This window comes from Chiloscyllium punctatum, chromosome 34 (genome assembly GCF_047496795.1).
Source record: "Chiloscyllium punctatum isolate Juve2018m chromosome 34, sChiPun1.3, whole genome shotgun sequence".
NCBI lineage: Eukaryota > Metazoa > Chordata > Chondrichthyes > Orectolobiformes > Hemiscylliidae > Chiloscyllium > Chiloscyllium punctatum.
This window is the reverse complement of record NC_092772.1, coordinates 75,170,152-75,187,869: the sequence shown is the minus strand read 5'-3', so window position 1 is coordinate 75,187,869 and position 17,718 is coordinate 75,170,152. Positions and strand designations below refer to the sequence as shown.

At 50.6% G+C, this 17,718-nt stretch overlaps 1 long non-coding RNA gene across 1 annotated transcript in view; it reads left to right on the top strand.

The window, feature by feature from the left end:
* LOC140459039 (uncharacterized) overlaps positions 1–13,079 on the top strand; it is a 113,409-nt gene extending 100,330 nt beyond the window's left edge. Inside the window, exons 2-3 of the long non-coding RNA XR_011953834.1 lie at positions 6,451–6,666; positions 11,919–13,079. This is a non-coding gene — a long non-coding RNA (uncharacterized lncRNA). The remainder of the gene's footprint in view (positions 1–6,450; positions 6,667–11,918) is intronic.
* Positions 13,080–17,718: the final 4,639 nt, after the last annotated feature.

The following is a 17,718-nucleotide window of genomic DNA, read 5'->3' as shown; positions in this document are numbered from 1 at the left end:
CGGTCTCTCTCTCACACCACCGGTCTCTCACACACCCGGTCTCTCACACCCCCGGTCTCTCACACCCCCGGTCTCTCTCTCGCCCCCGGTCTCTCACACCAACGGTCTCTCACGCCCCCGGTCTCTCTCTCGCCCCCGGTCTCTCACACACCCGGTCTCTCACACCCCCGGTCTCTCACACCCCCGGTCTCTCTCTCGCCCCCGGTCTCTCACACCAACGGTCTCTCACGCCCCCGGTCTCTCTCTCGCCCCCGGTCTCTCACACCCCCGGTCTCTCACACCCCCGGTCTCTCACGCCCCCGGTCTCTCTCACACCCCCGGTCTCTCTCTCACCCCCGGTCTCTCACACCCCCGGTCTCTCTCTCGCCCCCGGTCTCTCACACCAACGGTCTCTCACGCCCCCGGTCTCTCTCACACCCCCGGTCTCTCACACCCCCTGTCTCTCACACCCCCGGTCTCTCACGCCCCCGGTCTCTCACACCCCCTGTCTCTAACTCTCCCCGGTCTCTCTCACCCCCCGGTCTCTGACTCTCCCCGGTCTCTCTCACCCCCTGGTCTCTAACTCTCCCCGGTCTCTCTCACCCCCGGTCTCTGACTCTCCCCGGTCTCTCTCACCCCCGGTCTCTGACTCTCCCCGGTCTCTCTCACCCCACGGTCTCTGACTCTCCCCAGTCTCTCTCACCCCCTGGTCTCTAACTCTCCGCAGTCTCTCTCACCCCCTGGTCTCTAACTCTCCCCGGTCTCTCTCACCCCCTGGTCTCTGACTCTCCCCAATCTCTCTCACCCCTCGGTCTCTAACTCTCCCCGGTCTCTCTCACCCCTTGGTCTCTAACTCTCCGCAGTCTCTCTCGCCCTCAGTCTCTGACTCTCCCCAGTCTCTCTCACCCCCTGGTCTCTAACTCTCCGCAGTCTCTCTCGCCCTCAGTCTCTAACTCTCCCCGGTCTCTCTCTCCCCTCCGGTCTCTAACTCTCCCCAGTCTCTCACACCACCCCGTCTCTAACTCTCCCCAGTCTCTCTCGCCCTCAGTCTCTAACTCTCCGCAGTCTCTCTCACCCTGCGGTCTCTAACTCTCCCCGGTCTCTCTCGCCCCCAGTCTCTAACTCTCCCCGGTCTCTCTCACCCCCCGGTCTCTAACTCTCCCCGGTCTCTCTCTCACCCTCCGGTCTCTAACTCTCCCCGGTCTCTCTCGCCCTCAGTCTCTAACTCTCCCCGGTCTCTCTCACCCCCCGGTCTCTAACTCTCCCCGGTCTCTCTCTCCCCTGGTCTCTAATTCTCCCCGGTCTCTCTCGCCCTCAGTCTCTAACTCTCCCCGGTCTCTCTCACCCCCCGGTCTCTAACTCTCCCCAATCTCTCTCACCCCCCGGTCTCTAACTCTCCCCGGTCTCTCTCGCCCCCGGTCTCTAACTCTCCCCGGTCTCTCTCACCCCCCGGTCTCTAACTCTCCCCAATCTCTCTCACCCCTCGGTCTCTAACTCTCCCCGGTCTCTCTCACCCCCCGGTCTCTAACTCTCCCCGGTCTCTCTCACCCCTCGGTCTCTAACTCTCCCCGGTCTCTCTCACCCCCTGGTCTCTAACTCTTCCCGGTCTCTCTCACCCCCCGGTCTCTAACTCTCCCCGGTCTCTCTCGCCCCCCATCTCTAATTCTCCCCGGTCTCTCTCGCCCTCAGTCTCTAACTCTCCCCGGTCTCTCTCGCCCCCGGTCTCTAACTCTCCCCAATCTCTCTCACCACCTGTCTCTAACTCTCCCCGGTCTCTCTCGCCCCCGGTCTCTAACTCTCCCCGGTCTCTCTCACCACCTGTCTCTAACTCTCCCCGGTCTCTCTCGCCCCCGGTCTCTAACTCTCCCCGGTCTCTCTCACCCCCCGGTCTCTAACTCTCCCCAATCTCTCTCACCCCTCGGTCTCTACCTCTCCCCAGTCTCTCTCACCCCCTGGTCTCTAACTCTCCCCGGTCTCTCTCACCCCCCGGTCTCTAACTCTCCCCGGTCTCTCTCACCCCCCGGTCTCTAACTCTCCCCAGTCTCTCTCACCCCCTGGTCTCTAACTCTCCCCGGTCTCTCTTGTCCCCGGTCTCTAACTCTCCCCAATCTCTCTCACCCCCTGGTCTCTAACTCTCCCCGGTCTCTCACACCCCCTGTCTCTAACTCTCCCCGGTCTTTCTCACCCCCCGGTCTCTAACTCTCCCCGGTCTTTCTCACCCCCTGGTCACTAACTCTCCCCAATCTCTCTCACCCCCTGGTCTCTAACTCTCCCCGGTCTCTGTCGCCCCCGGTCTCTAACTCTCCCCAGTCTCTCTCGCCCCCGGTCTCTAACTCTCCCCAGTCTCTCTCACCCCCTGGTCTCTAACTCTCCCCAGTCTCTCTCACCCCCGGTCTCTAACTCTCCCCGGTCTCTCTCGCCCCCTGTCTCTAACTCTTCCCGGTCTCTCTCGCCCCCCGTCTCTAATTCTCCCCAGTCTCTCTCGCCCCTCGTCTCTAACTCTCCCCAGTCTCTCTCACCCCCCCGGTCTCTAACTCTCCCCGGTCTCTCTCGCCCCTCGTCTCTAACTCTCCCCAGTCTCTCTCGCCCCTCGTCTCTAACTCTCCCCGGTCTCTCTCGCCCCCTGGTCTCTATCTCTCCCCAGTCTCTCTCTCGCCCCCTGGTCTCTAACTCTCCCCGGTCTCTCATCACCCCGGTCTCTAACTCTCCCCAGTCTCTCTCTCGCCCCCGGTCTCTAACTCTCCCCGGTCTCTCTCGCCCCCGGTCTCTAACTCTCCCCAGTCTCTCTCGCCCCTCGTCTCTAACTCTCCCCAGTCTCTCTCACCCCCTGGTCTCTAACTCTCCCCAGTCTCTCTCACCCACTGGTCTCTAACTCTCCCCGATCTCTCTCACCCCCTGGTCTCTAACTCTCCCCAGTCTCTCTCACCCCCCGGTCTCTAACTCTCCCCGGTCTCTCTCGCCCCCGGTCTCTAACTCTCCCCAGTCTCTCTCGCCCCTCGTCTCTAACTCTCCCCAGTCTCTCTCACCCCCTGGTCTCTAACTCTCCCCAGTCTCTCTCGCCCCTCGTCTCTAACTCTCCCCAGTCTCTCTCACCCCCTGGTCTCTAACTCTCCCCAGTCTCTCTCACCCACTGGTCTCTAACTCTCCCCGATCTCTCTCACCCCCTGGTCTCTAACTCTCCCCAGTCTCTCATCGCCCCGGTCTCTCTCACATCTGGTTTCTCATCTCTCCGGATCTCTCTCTCCCCTCGATCTCTCTCACCCCCTGGGTCTCTCTTGTCCCTGTTCTCTCTCGACCCTGGTCTCACTTGACCCCGGACTCTCTCACCCTCCCCCCTACCGTCTCTATCACCCCCCTCCACCCCGGTCTCTCTCGCCCCTGTTCTCTCTCGCCCCCGGACTCTCTCACCCTCCCCCCACCACCATCTCTCTCACCGCACCCCCCCCCCCACCCCCAGTCTCTCTTGCCTCTGTTCTCTCTTGCACCCGGTCTCTCTCTCACCCTTCGGTTCCTCTCGCCTCAGTCTCTCTCATTGCCCCGTGGTCTCTCTCGCCCCCCTGCGTCACTCACCCCTGATCTCTCTCACCCTCCCTGGCCTCTCGTTGCACCCCCCCCCCCATCTCTCTCTTGCCTCTGTTCTCGCTCGCCTCCCCCCGGTCTCTCTCGACGCCCGGTCTCTCTCGCCCTCGGTCACTCATCCCCCCTCGTCTCTCTCTCCCCTCGGTCTATCGCCCCGGTCTCTCTCACCCCCCGGTCTCTCTCGCCCCCCTCAGTCTCTCTCACCCCCCGATCTCTCTCGTCAACCCCGGTATCCCTCATCACCCCCGGTCTCTCTCTCCACCAGTCTCTCGTCATTCCTGGTCTCATTCACGCCCAGTCTCACTTGCCTCCAGTCTCTCTTGCCCCCGGTCTCTCACGTCAACCCCTCTCTCTCGCCCTCCCCCGGTCTCTCTCTCACCCCCGGTCTCTCTCTCGCCCCCGGTCTCTCTCTCGCCCCCGGTCTCTCTCTTGCCCCCTGGTCTCTCTTGCCCCCTGGTCTCTCTTGTTTCCCCCGGTCTCTCTCTCTCTGCCCCGTTCTCTCTCGTCCCCGGTCTCTCTCGCCCCGGTCTGTCTTGCCCCTGGTCTGTCTCGTCGGCTCCTGTCTCACTTGCCCCCGGTCTCTATCACACCCTGTCTCTCTCTCGCCCCCGGTCTCTCTCTCGCCCCCGTCTCTCTCACCTCCCCCCCCCCGCGTCTGTCTCACCCCACCCCCCTCGCGCTCTCGCCCCCCCCCCCCACTGCGTCTCTCGCCAGCCCCGGTCTCTCTCACCCCCTTCTCTCTCTCATCACCCCTGGTCTCTCTCGTCACCTCCAGTCTCTCATCACCCCCTCCGTCTCACCCCTGGTTGCTCTCACCCCCCTAGTCTCTCATGTTCCTGGTTTCTCTCGTCACCCCCGGTCTGTCTCGCCCCCGGTCTCACATGTCCCCGGTTTCTCTCGTCGCCCCCAATCTCTCTCTCGTCCCCCTCTGTCTCGCCCCCCCTCACTCAGTCGGCCCCCTCTCTCTCTCGCACCCCCTCCCTCTCTTGCCCCCCTCTCTCGGCCCCTTTTCTTTCGCACCCCCCCTTGCCCCCCTCTCTCTCTCACCGCCTCTCTCTCTCTCACTGCCTCTCTCTCTCGTCACCCCCTCTCTCTCACCCTCGGTCTCTCTCGCCCCCACCCCCACCCCCGGTCTCTCACGGCCCTGGTTTCTCTTGTCGCCCCGGTCTCTCTCTTGTCCCCAGTCTCTTTCATCACCTCCAGTCTCTCATCGCCCCCCTCTCTCTCTCACCCCTCTGTCTCTCTCGCCCCCCTCTCTCTCGCCCCCTCTCTCTCGCCCCCCCCTCCTCGAACCCCTGTCTCTCTTGCCTCCTCTCTCTCACCCCCCCCTCTCTCGGCCTCCCCTCTATCGGCTCTCCTCTCTCTCGCACCCCCCGTTTCTCCCACCCCTTTAGTCCGTCCCCCTCTCTCTCTCGCCCACCTCCTCTCTCTCTCTTGCCCCTCTCTCTCACCCCCCTGTCTCTCGTCCCCCCCAACCCTGTGTCTCCCTGCTCTTTCACATTCTCTCGAATCACTGTCGCCTCATCTCCCTTTCTCTCCTCCCTCTCTCTCTCATTCTCGCCTCTGTCTCTCTCTCTTTCTCTTGCTGCCATCTCCCTCCCTGTCTTGCCCCCTCTGTTTGCCCCTCTCTCGTTCCCTCTCTTAACTCCATCCCTATCTCCTCTCTCTCTCTCTCTCTCTCTCTCAGGGAGGGAGAGAGGGAAGAGGGGAGGCAGGTGGAGAAACCGGGGTTGGGGGTGTGGTGTGATAGAGACGGGGGAATGAGTGAGAGTGAAAAGGAGAGGTGATGAGAAGGAAAGAGTATGCAGAGATAGAGAGGGAGAGCAATGAGGAGAAAGGGTAGGGGAGAGGAAATGGGGAGTCCAGGTTGGATTGGGGGGGGGGGACACAGGGAGTTAAACCCAGCTCCTGAGCTCAGGGCGCGGTGCCCTCCCCTTCCCTGAGGACCAGGACTTGGGGCTGAGTCTGTCTCTCTCCAGCTCAGCTTCTCCAACACAGACACACAACAACATCGGTCACTCTGCTGCTCGGCACGCTTTAATCAACATTTTTATTGGTTACAAATGGAAGTGATGGATACAGTCAGTGGGATGGTGCCTTTTCTCACTGGCCCCTGAGTTGTGAGAAACATTGAAATGTTTCCCTGTAACCCCCCTGTGGGATAAGGATGGACAAACCAGCGCTACCCTCAGTCTGTTACCATAGCGACAGGCTGCTCCATCGCTGAAACACTGAACTGAAATGAGAAAATCCCGGATGGATTGATTAATGAGGGAATTTGATGGATGGATGGATTTGGGTGAAGGGATATTTCAGCACATTCTTCAGCTGCTGCCTAAACTTAGTCTGGGTCACGGCATAAATCGCGGTGTTTGTGCAGCAACTGAGGAGCTGCAGCATGAAGCCCAATTCCTGCACAAAGTCATCGAGATACACAGACCCATAGCCAAAATACCACATCCGGCTCCATATAGAATACAGCATTAACGTTGACCATAACAGGATGAAATTGGCCGAGATCACAAACAGTAAAATGATGGATTTTTTTCGGTTTCTCATTTCAGTGTCAGACTGAGCGTCCCCATTGGTGTGAGCGCGGAGTCTCCTGCGGGCTCTGCTGGTCACTAAAATGTGTCTGACGGTGAGAACATTGAGCAGCAGAATCAGGAGAAATGGGACACACGGGGTTAGAATGTGGTGGAGGAACTCGATTGTGACCCAGACAATGGAGGATAGAACAGCGTCTGTTACATCACAAAACCAGGGGGCGTTCACCAGCGAATACCGAGCCTCGAGCATAAAATACCAGGAAATGTTCTTTAAACAGCTCAGCACAGTCACTGCTCCCAGAACCACAGCCGCCGTTTTCTCTCTGCAATATTTACTTTTCAGCTTCCGGCAACAAATGGCCACAAACCGATCAAAGGTGAAAGTGACGGTGAACCAGACAGAGCAGTCAGTGGCTGCATAAAGCAGGACGGCGTGGATATTACACACGGGGACGGAGTCCATCAGGAAATAAAACTGTTCCCAATAAACAATGGGAATGTGTCTCAGGATCAGGTCGAGGATAATGACCAGGAGATCCGCCGCTGCCATGGCCCCCAGGTAACGTCTGACACATGGAGACAATCCACAATCTTTATAAAGCAGGACGTAGATGGTCACTACGTTAACTGTGAGGAAGGAAAACAAACCCATTATCCATCAGCCTGGAGGCAAAGGGACCCGTTTGATCGAGGACCCAGTGAGATTTTCAAATGTGTCCCTGTATTCAGGGATGTATTAATAATTGGAGCTGGAATAACAAATGGGAAGGTCGGAATTACTGACAAAAATGTGACATAAACCACAAGAAACCCTCCCTCCCCAAACACACAGAGACACATCCATAAGGACAGGTGGTTTCTGGAACATTCCCACACACTCGATCACTCGAGAGCAGACACAGGTCACTCCTTCCCAGTTCCTAATACGGAGGGTGGAAACGTTGCTGTCCTGAAGGATTCTCTCCCAGTTTCCTGAAGACAAACGGAGTTTGGGAATTTCTGTATTTTGGTCTAAATTGTGGTCGATCCTGTGTCGTGGAGAAATGTAAACGGAGGGAAAACGTATTCACCCCTTTAACTGCCTGAGGGGCCTTCGGAACAGTGTCTCCTTCTCCCTGGAACGGGATCTCTTCCCTCGGGATCTTATCGTTTGTTCAATTCACTGACGTCCGGCCGTTCACAAACAATGTCAGGGACAGAACGTTCCGGGTAATGTCAGAATTGAATGTCAGGGACAGAACGTTCCGGGGAATGTCAGTTATAGAATGTCAGGGACAGAACGTTCCGGGGAATGTCAGTTATAGAATGTCGGGGACAGAACGTTCCGGGGAATGTCAGTTATAGAATGTCGGGGACAGAACGTTCCGGGGAATGTCAGTTATAGAATGTCGGGGACAGAACGTTCCGGGGAATGTCAGTTATAGAATGTCGGGGACAGAACGTTCCGGGGAATGTCAGTTATAGAATGTCGGGGACAGAACGTTCCGGGGAATGTCAGTTATAGAATGTCGGGGACAGAATGTTCCGGGAATGTCAGTTATAGAATGTTGGGGACAGAACGTTCCGGGGAATGTCAGTTATAGAATGTTGGGGACAGAACGTTCCGGGTAACCCCTTGACCTGTCCATGACCTTTCCCCCTACCCACCCCACCCACATGATGTCCTGTGCCTGGACACACTGTAACATAAATGGGATGAGAGACGGAGCGTCCAATCACAGGAATGGGAACTAAAGGCATTGCGAGACCAGCTGAAATGGTGAGATATGCCACATTCTCAATCCACCTCACAGAACCAGCCCAGACACCATACACCCAGAGGAGATATCTGTTCACTGTGGAACACTGCACAGACCAGGCCAGTGTCCTGCTCAGTCCAACTCAACAATCTGTCCAGATTCATCCATTACACTGGTCAATACAATCCAGCAATCTGTCCAGAGTGGAACACTGCACACAGATCATGTCAGGGCACTTATCTTCAAACGCAGGCTAGACATCTGTCCAGTTTGGGAAGCTGTGATAGAGAGAGAAAAGCTGCAGACGCTGGAGTCCAAAGTAGACAGGCAGGAAGGTGGGAGAACACAGCAATGCTGACAGCATCAGGAGGTGGAACCATTCTGTAAGAGTCCTGAAGGAGGGCTACACCTGAAACATCAAATTCTATACCTCCTGATGTTGCCTGGATGGCGGTGTTCCTCCAGCAAGTATTCAGCATGGTAAGCAATGCAGACCACAGCAGTGCATTGATCTATAAGCCCAGACTAGATATCTGTCCAGAGCTGAAAATGTGTTGCTGGAAAAGCGCAGCAGGTCAGGCAGCAGCCAAGGAACAGGAGAATCGACGTTTCAGGCATAAGCCCTTCTTCAGCAACCGGCTATCTGACCAGCATGGGGAGCTGTGCAGACCACAGCAGTGCATTGATCTATAACCCCGGACAAGATATCTGTCCAGCACTGAGAGCTGTGCAGAACAGAACAGGACACTAATGTCTAAACCTGAAACAAATATCCATCCAGCATTGGGAGCTGCACAAACCACATCATTGTATTATCTATAAACCTCAACTAGATAGTCTGACCAGCACAGCGACCTGTGCAGTGATCACCCATGGATTCATCTGTAAACCAGGAGCAGCTCCCCTCCCAGAATGTAGGATTATGCACACCTCCGCATTGCATAAATCTGTAACCCAGGAGCAGTTACCCTCCCAGCGTGTAGAGGTGTGTACCCCACCCCAGTGCATTAATCTGTAACCCAGGAGCAGTTACCCTCCCAGCATGTAGGACTGTGTATACCACCCCAGTGCATTGATCTGTAACCCAGGAGCAGTTACCCTCCCAGCATGTAGGACTGTGTATACCACCCCAGTGCATTCCTCAGTAACACTGTGTGAGGTTCCTGCCCAGTGTGGGGAAACTTGCAGCCCGGGCTGGAAGTGACAGGATGTGCAGCTCCCTCCCATTTACAGCTCGAACTCTCCATTGTGCCCTGACAAGGGGGTGCTGTGGGTGTGAACATCACTGCCACAGAGACACGGCGGGGGAATCATATTAAATATCACCACATGGGACGGGTTTGGTGTATAGACAAAGATGGGCAGACTGAGACACAGTGTCATGGAAGGATGTGTTCCCAGGTTGCAGAATGCTGAAATGTAGACACTTCGATAGCATCCTGTAACATGAGCCAGTCTTCCCAGGAAAGATGGGAAAAAAGGATCTTGGTGTGAGGTCAGATGAAACAACAGCTGCTGTGTGGTTTTGAAATTACGTTTATGTAATTACTGTAGAGTTGGAATGGGGAAATAAGCAGTTTAGAGAAATGGGGTCTCAGAGTTGTGAATAGTTGATGAAAAATGTTCACTTTCAGAGTTAAAAAATAAATTGATATTTTTGTTTAAACAGTGGAATTTGGGAGTTTTCTGTCACTCATATTTTAACAGTTTACAAGACAAATTGAGCATTTCTTTATGTTTAGTTTATATTACCAGATGAGCTCACTGTTGTGTCCTAACAATTGCTGTGTGTATCTGTGTGTCTCTGTGTGGGGCAGGTCTGCCAGTCTCTGTGGTGCCTAAAGTGATGCAATGCCACCCTCTGCTGGCCTCCCCACGCCACTGCACAGGCATTTGCAGAGGGTGAAAACCAACAGGGATACACTCAGAGAGGGGGAGGGAGAGGGCAGCTGCTCACAGCACCATCCAAACTGATGTATTATCCATGGACTGATCTAAATGTCCTTTAAACGTTGTAACTGTTCCTGCTTTCACCACTTCATCTGGAAGTTCATTCCACGCACAAGCCAGATTCTGTCTTACAAAATTACCTCTCCTGACTTTTGTAAATCTTTTTCCTCGCACCTTAAAATATCCCTCAGTTTTGAATCCCCAACTCTAGGGAAAAGACATCAGCCCTTCGGCTTATCTGTACCCCTCAATAATTTATAAACCTCTGTAAAGTTACCGCTTAATTTCATATTCTTCAGTGAAAAAATCCCAGCCTATACAGCCTCTCCTTATAGCTCAATCCCTCCTTTCCCAGCAACATCCAGGTTAAACTCTTCTGAACCCTCTCCAGTTTAATAATATCAAGGTCAGTAATATTAAAGTGAAGAGTCAAGGTATTTTCTTAGGGCACAGGGAGTCCAAAACTAGAGGACATAGACTTAAGGTGAGAGGGGAAACATTTAAAAGTGACCTAAGGGGCAGCTTTTTCACCCAGAGGGAGGTATGCCTATGGAATGAGCGGGCAGGATGACCAGACTGGACACAGTATTCCAGAAGAGGTCTCACTAATGTCCTGAACAACCACAAGATTTGACGTCCCAATTCCGATACTCAAAGGTCTGACCAATGAAGACAAGTGTGTTAAACACCTTCTTAACCGCACTATCTATATGAGATGAAAATTTTAAAGAATTATACCTGACGGCCTAGGTCTCTGTTCTACAGCACTGCCAAAGACCCTACTTTTAATTGTATAGGTCCTGTTCTTGTTTGATTTACCAAATCCAATGCCTCGCATTAATCCAAACTAAACTCCATCTGCCACCCCTCAGCCCAGTGAGTGATATTACTGCCATATCCCCCTCCCCCTTCAATTTTAAAACGCCCATCCCTGTCCAGGAGGCCTGCACACTCCAGCCTTGATTGTCACAAAGACCCTGAGCTTGGGTTGTCTTGTGTGGTTAGGGGGAGGAGGGACAGATTACAGACACAGTCAGTGGGGAGGAGAGGCTGGACAGTAATCAGCGGCCTGGTGTCACTTCATGGTTTTAGGAAGAGGGCAGTCGCACGTTAGAGGTGGGTAAGAGTGATCGGTGTTTTGGGACCAGAAATTAAGCTCTACCTTCGTCTCTGGTGTTCAGTAATAAATATCTGTTTGAGACTCTTCATTGGGCAGAGTGTGTCTGCAGGATTTCTTTCCTTAATATTGCAGACTACAGATAATAGTGATTAAAGATGTTTATAGCAATGATAACCTGATTATAATAAATCCACACTGAACTGAAAGTGGGCACTAAAATATGGCCCAAAATCTGGGTATGATAGTGTGGTGGGTAGTTTCCCTGTCTCTGAGCCAGAGCTCTGGATTTGATTTCAATTCCTGAACTTGTGTGGGAGTGTTCCTAGCTCTGGACTAGAAGGCCCGGATTCAAATCCTACCTGTTGCAGAGGTATGTCCCAGCATGACAGAACAGTCTGATGAACAAACACACAGGAGAATACTGTTCCAGCTTTATGGGTATTGTCGAGTGATGCTAGTGTCCCTTTCTCTGGGCACAAAGGTCTCGGTGTAAAGCCCACAGAAGTGTTTCAGGATACATCTGAACAAACTGTTTAAAATGGATTTAGAATTGTGACTTGATGGAGAAGGAAGAGGTGTCAATATTGCATTTCAGAATTTAGGCCCAGGATGACTGAAAGTACAGCCATTCGTGTTGATTGGGGTCACATTTCGCAGCAGTAAAGGTTTATAAAATCAAAATGGCCATAGATAAGGTGAGTAGTCAGGGGTTTTTCCCCAGGTTTGGGGCGTCCAAAACTAGAGGACATTGGTGGAAATTGAGAGGGAAAAGGTTTTGATGCGGCCGAAAAGGCACCATTTCACACAGAGGGTGGTGTGCTTATGGAATGAGCTGCCAGAGGAAGTGGTGGAGGATGGTACAACTACAGCATGTAAAAGACATCTGGATGCTGACAGACCTGCCGAGCTTTTCCAGCAATTTCTGTATTTCTTTTAAAAATGCATTCAGTTTAACACAAGTATTCTGAATAACTTAAACAATTTTAATTTTTAATGACGCAGGGATATATAAACATATCTTCAAATCGACCAAGATCATTTTCTGCTACGGGTCTGTCTCTGTACATGACAGCAGCAATGATGCACCTACATGGAACAGGGAATGTGATGGAGACATCGTTTGGACAATGTACAAGGAAGTTTGGACAATGTACAAGGAGATCTCTCATGGTCCAGTTTTGGGGAGAAGATGACATTACTGTGTGATTCAGCTCAGAGAGGGAGAAAATGTAATCTGCCTGAGAAGGAATGGCCTATTGCACTCTCTCTCCTTCAATGTTCCTCATCACAGCAATGTCTGCGAGCTAAAAAAATACTCTAAACTCATCGTTACCTTTCTTATTTTTATGGAATCCCTGCAGTGTTGAAACAGGTCCTTCGGCCCAACAAGTCCATACTAACCTTCCCAAAAAATTCCCCTACATTTACCCCTGACTAATGCACCGAACCTAGAAATCCTTGATCACTACAGACAATTTAGCATGACCAATCAACCTAACCTACACACTTTGAGCTGTGGTAGGAAACTGGAGCACCTACTAGAAGCTCACACAGACACGGGGAGAACGTACAAACTCCACACACCCAGGCTAGAGTCGAACCAAAGTCCCTGGTGTTATGAGGCAGCAGTGCTAACCATCGTGCTACCCTTTGGGTGCTCCCTGACCAGAATTCATTGGAATCTACTCACTGCCTAAAGCAAAGGGAATTCAGCCAAATTCAATTCTCCCAGGATGAAATCCCATTGCTAGCAGCTGTGTGACTACAATATCTTCAGAAGCAGAATACTGTTTTGAACAATCTTGCAATTTTTCCTTTGTCGTGAGTTCCAAGAATATCTGGACGACGTTCTTTCAAGTTAAAATTGGAGTGTGTGTGTGTGTGTGTGTGTGTGTGTGTGTGTGTGTGTGTGTGTGTGTGTGTGTAATATTGATTATATTATGGCAATACACAAACGGTTTACCATTCATCTGTTAAAATTGCCCATGGTATTCAGGGATGTGTATGTTAGGTGCATTAGTCAGGGGTAAATGTGGGGAAATGGGTCTGGATGGGTTTTTCTTCTGTGGGTCAGTGTGGTCTTGTTGGGCTGAAGGGCTTGTTTCCCCACTGTCGGGATTATATGAATCACCCAGAACCCTCTCGATTAGATTCCAACGTGTAACTCACTTCCATGTATGTGTGACTGGCATGTTTCAAAACCACCCCAAAACCTTCAATTCTATTCCACTTCGATAAACACGAGGCGCTGCATTTTGGGAAAGCAAATTTGAGCAGGATTTATACACTTAATGGTCAGGTCCGAGGGAGAGTTGCTGAACAAAGAGACTTTGAAGTGCAGGTTCGTAGCTCCGTGAGAGTAGAGTGGCAGGTGGATAAGATAATGAAGGCAGCGTTTGGTTTACTTTCCTTTATTGGTCAGTGTTTTGAGTATAGGCATTGAGAGGTCATGTTGTGGCTGGACTGGACATGGGTTAGGCCACTGTTGGAATATGGCATGCAATTCTGGTCTCCTTCCTATCGGAAGGGTGTTGTGAAATTTGGAAGGGTTCAGAAAAGATTTACAAGGAGGTTGCCAGGGTTGGAGGATTTGAGCCACAGGGAGAGGCTGAACAGGCTGGGGCTGTTTTCCCTGGAGCATCAGAGGCTGAGGGGTGACTTTATCAAGGTTTATAAAATCATGACGGGCATGGATAGGATAAATAGACAAAGTGTTTTCCTTGGGGTGGGGGAGTCCAGAACTAGAGGGCATAGGTTTAGTGTGAGAGGGGAAAGATATGGAAGAGACCTAAGGGGCAACTTGTTCACTCAGGGTGTGGTACATGAATGGAATGAACTGTCAGAGGAAGTGGTGGAGGGTAGTACAATTGCAACATTTAAAATTCAGCTCGATGGGTATATGAATGGGAAGGTTTGGAGGGAGATGGGCCAAGTGCTTGAAAAAGAGACTAGAGTAGGTTACGATATCTGGTCTGCATAGACGGGTTGGACCAAAGGGTCTGTTTCCATGATGTACATCTCTATGACTGTATAACTCTGCGATTTTGTGACTCACGACTTGTTATCTGTTATTCTGTATGTAAACCACCCTGAACCCCTCGATTAGATTCCAGTCGGTCCCTCACTCCTGGGTATCTCATATGCTGTATGTAAACCCTAAACCCCTCAATTAGATTCCAGTCTGGAACTCACTCCTGGGGATCTGTTATTGGATCTGTGTAGTGATCCTTGTTGGATGTTAGACCGAAGACAAGATAAACTAAATGGTCAAATGTTACATTGGGAGCAGGAACACAGAAAGCTGCTGTACATTTCTGTCCTGTTACATATCTCCAAGTTTCAGATTGGGGCTGAATTCCTGTCACAATGGGGAAAGTCTCAAAAGCTGTTTCTTGTCCTGCATGAATGCATCATTATAACATGAATTCCATTGTAAGGTAGGAAATGGAGACAGCTTCTGGAAGGAGTCTGTATCTCTCTGTGTGTGATTCTGTGTGTCTGTGTATGCACGTTTACGTGTGATTTTGTGTGCGTGTTCAATGTTTTATGTTGTTGTGGTTCTGTTCGCTGAGCTGGGAATTTGTCTTACAAACGTTTCGTCCCCTGTCTAGGTGACATCCTCAGTGCTTGGGAGCCTCTTGTGAAGCGCTTCTGTGCTGTTTCCTCCGGCATTTAAAGGGGCCTGTCTCTGCCGCTTCCGGTTGTCAGTTCCAGCTGTCCGCTGCAGTGGCCGGTATATTGGATCCAGGTCGATGTGTTTGTTGATAGAGTCTGTGGATGAGTGCCATGCCTCTAGGAATTCCCTGGCTGTTCTCTGTTTGGCTTGCCCTATAATGGTAGTGTTGTCCCAGTCGAATTCATGTTGCTTGTCGTCTGTGTGTGTGGCTACTAAGGATAGCTGGTCGTGTCGTTTTGTGGCTAGTTGGTGTTTATGTATACGGATCGTTAACTGTCTTCCTGTTTGTCCGATGTAGTGTTTTGTGCAGTCCTTGCATAGGATTTTGTACACTACAGTAGTTTTGCTCATGTTGGGTATCGGGTCCTTTGTTCTGGTGAGTTGTTGTCTGAGAATGGCTGTTGGTTTGTGTGCTGTTATGAGTCCTAGTGGTCGCAGTAGTCTGGCTGTCAGTTCAGAAATGCTCCTGATGTATGGTAGTGTGGCTAGTCCTTTGGGTTGCGGCATGTCCTCGTTCCGTTGTCTCTCCCTTAGGCATCTGTTGATGAAATTGCGAGGGTATCCGTTTTTGGTGAATACTTTGTATAGGTGTTCCTCTTCCTCTTTTTGTAGTTCTGGTGTGCTGCAGTGTGTTGTGGTCCTTTTGAATAGTGTCCTGATGCAACTTCGTTTGTGTGTGTTTGGGTGGTTGCTTTCATAGTTTAGGACTTGGTGAATTCTCCGTTCGGTGTTCTCTGTACCTTCACGTCTAGGAATCGGAGTTGGTTGTCCTTTTCTTCCTCTCTAGTGAATCGTTTTATGTATTTTCGAACTGTATTGATGTTGCCAGTCTCTCTTGCTTTTCCTTATTTATAAACTCAATGTCATCGTTTTGCTGATATAAAATGGTGGCTGTGGACAAATCTAAAATGACTGCCTGACTGATTTGTGTCCGGAATACTTTCAGCAAGGGAGAGGGGGCAATGTGTCAAAAGTCATTTCCATTCATTGATGCCAGCAGAGATAGGAAATGGAGACAGCTCTCTGAAGGTGGTTAAAATGTAAATCCCAGAACCTTTTTACAGTGAATGCGGAGAGACAATGTGACATTCCAGTAAGGTCTGCCTTACTTTCCAAGCTCCTAATGTATGAAGAAACATAATATACAAAACCTGATAGAGCTTAGTCACTGAATTGTAGATTTGCAGATTTGGATCAGAAGCCTGCCTGGCTAGGCCTCATCCCAAAGTGAAGAGTTTCTCAAATCCCACACTGACCTTCTATGGGTTCAAATTGTGTGTTGTCGACAAATCAAAGAAAGTAATGCACCTGCAATTGAACAAAGCTCTTTCTGGAACTTTGTGTTTTTATTTGGTTTACGTATCTTTCAACAGGATTGAAGATAAATGAGACAGTGAGAGATAGGTAGCACTGTAACCAGAATGGCAGTGCAGTATAAAAGGTATATTAATACTTTCAGTGAAAGGGGAAAACAGAGGAGGATAGTCCTCAAACAAGGAAAGTTGGGAGTCAGTAAAGTTGTGTAGTTTGTGACTGCATTCTGTTTATGTGAGTCAAGATTTGAAACCACTTGGCCAATAGTGCACTTTGTGACTCACTCCCAGTTACAAGTTATTTCATATAAAAAGGTGAACATATCCCTCGATTAGATTCCAGGCTGTAACTCACTCCGGGCTCTCTGTTATTCTGTATATAAACGACCCTGAACTCCTCGATTAGATTCCAGCCTGTAACTCACTCCGGACTATCTGTTATTCTGTATCTAAAACTCCCTGAACCCCTCGATTAGATTCCAGGCTGTAACTAACTCCAAGGCATCTGTTATTCTGTACATAAACCATGCTAAACCCCTCGACTAGGTTCCAACCTGTAACACATTCCAGGCTATCTGTTATTCTGCAAATAAACCACCCTGAATCCCTCGATTAGATTCCAGGCTGTAACTCACTCTGGACTATCTGTTATTCTGTATATAAACCACCCTGAACCCTGCAATTAGATTCCAGGCTGTAACTCACTGCGGGCTACCTGTTATTCCGCATATAAACCACTCTGAAACCCGAGATTAGATTCTATGCTGTAACTCACTCTGAAATATCTGTTATTCGTACATAAACCACCCTCAACCCCTAGATTAGATTCCAGATTGTAACTCACTCCGGGGTATCTGGTATTCTGTATATTAATCACCCGAACCCCTCCATTAGATTCCAGTCTGTAAATCACTCCGGGCTATCTGTTATTTTGTGTATTAACTACCCTGAACCCATTGATTTGATTTCACTTCCTGACATGTTAAGCTCATGTTTCCAACACAATCTAATCTCAATAATGATTAATGTATCACTGGTCCTCCTATCTGCTGGCACTACCATCATGTTAACTTTCTGATGTTTACGTACATGATTACCTGTAGCAGTGAGTCGCACGTAGACAGAGTGGTGCTGAACACATTTGGCATATTTGCCTTAATCAGTCAGAGTATTGAGTATAGGAGTTGTGGTGGTATGTTACATCTGTACAGGATGTTGGTGAGGTCACTTTAAGAATACTGCGTACAACTCGGTTTTCTGCAGAAATGACTTACACGAATGTTCCAGGACTGGAGGCTTGAGCTTTAGGGAGAGGTTGATTAGGTTGAGGTGTTTCCCCCTGGAGTGTGAGAGGTTGAGAGGCAACATTATAGAGGTTTATAAAATCATCAGGGACATGGATATTCTGAACAGCCATGTTCTGCTCCCAAGGATAGGGGAGTCCAGAACAAGAGGGCAGAGGTTGGAGGGGAGAGGGCGAATGATTTAGAAGGGACCTGAAGGTAAATATTTCACACAGAGAGTGGTGTGTGTACAGAAAGTGCAGTCAGAGGAAGTTGTCAAGGCCGATACAATCAAAGGAGGAATATTGGCCAAATGCTGGCAAATGGGACTAAATCAGATTTGATATCTGATCGGAGAGAACAGATTGGATTAATGGGTCTGTTTCCATTCTGCATGACTCTCTGATTCGATAAGATGGATGACGAATAATTCTGAAAGGACTTTTCAAGTCGGAATTCTTTTCAGTGGAAGGTTATCGTGTCTCTATGTTCACATTGATTGAAAGCTGCGTTAGTTAAATATTTGACAG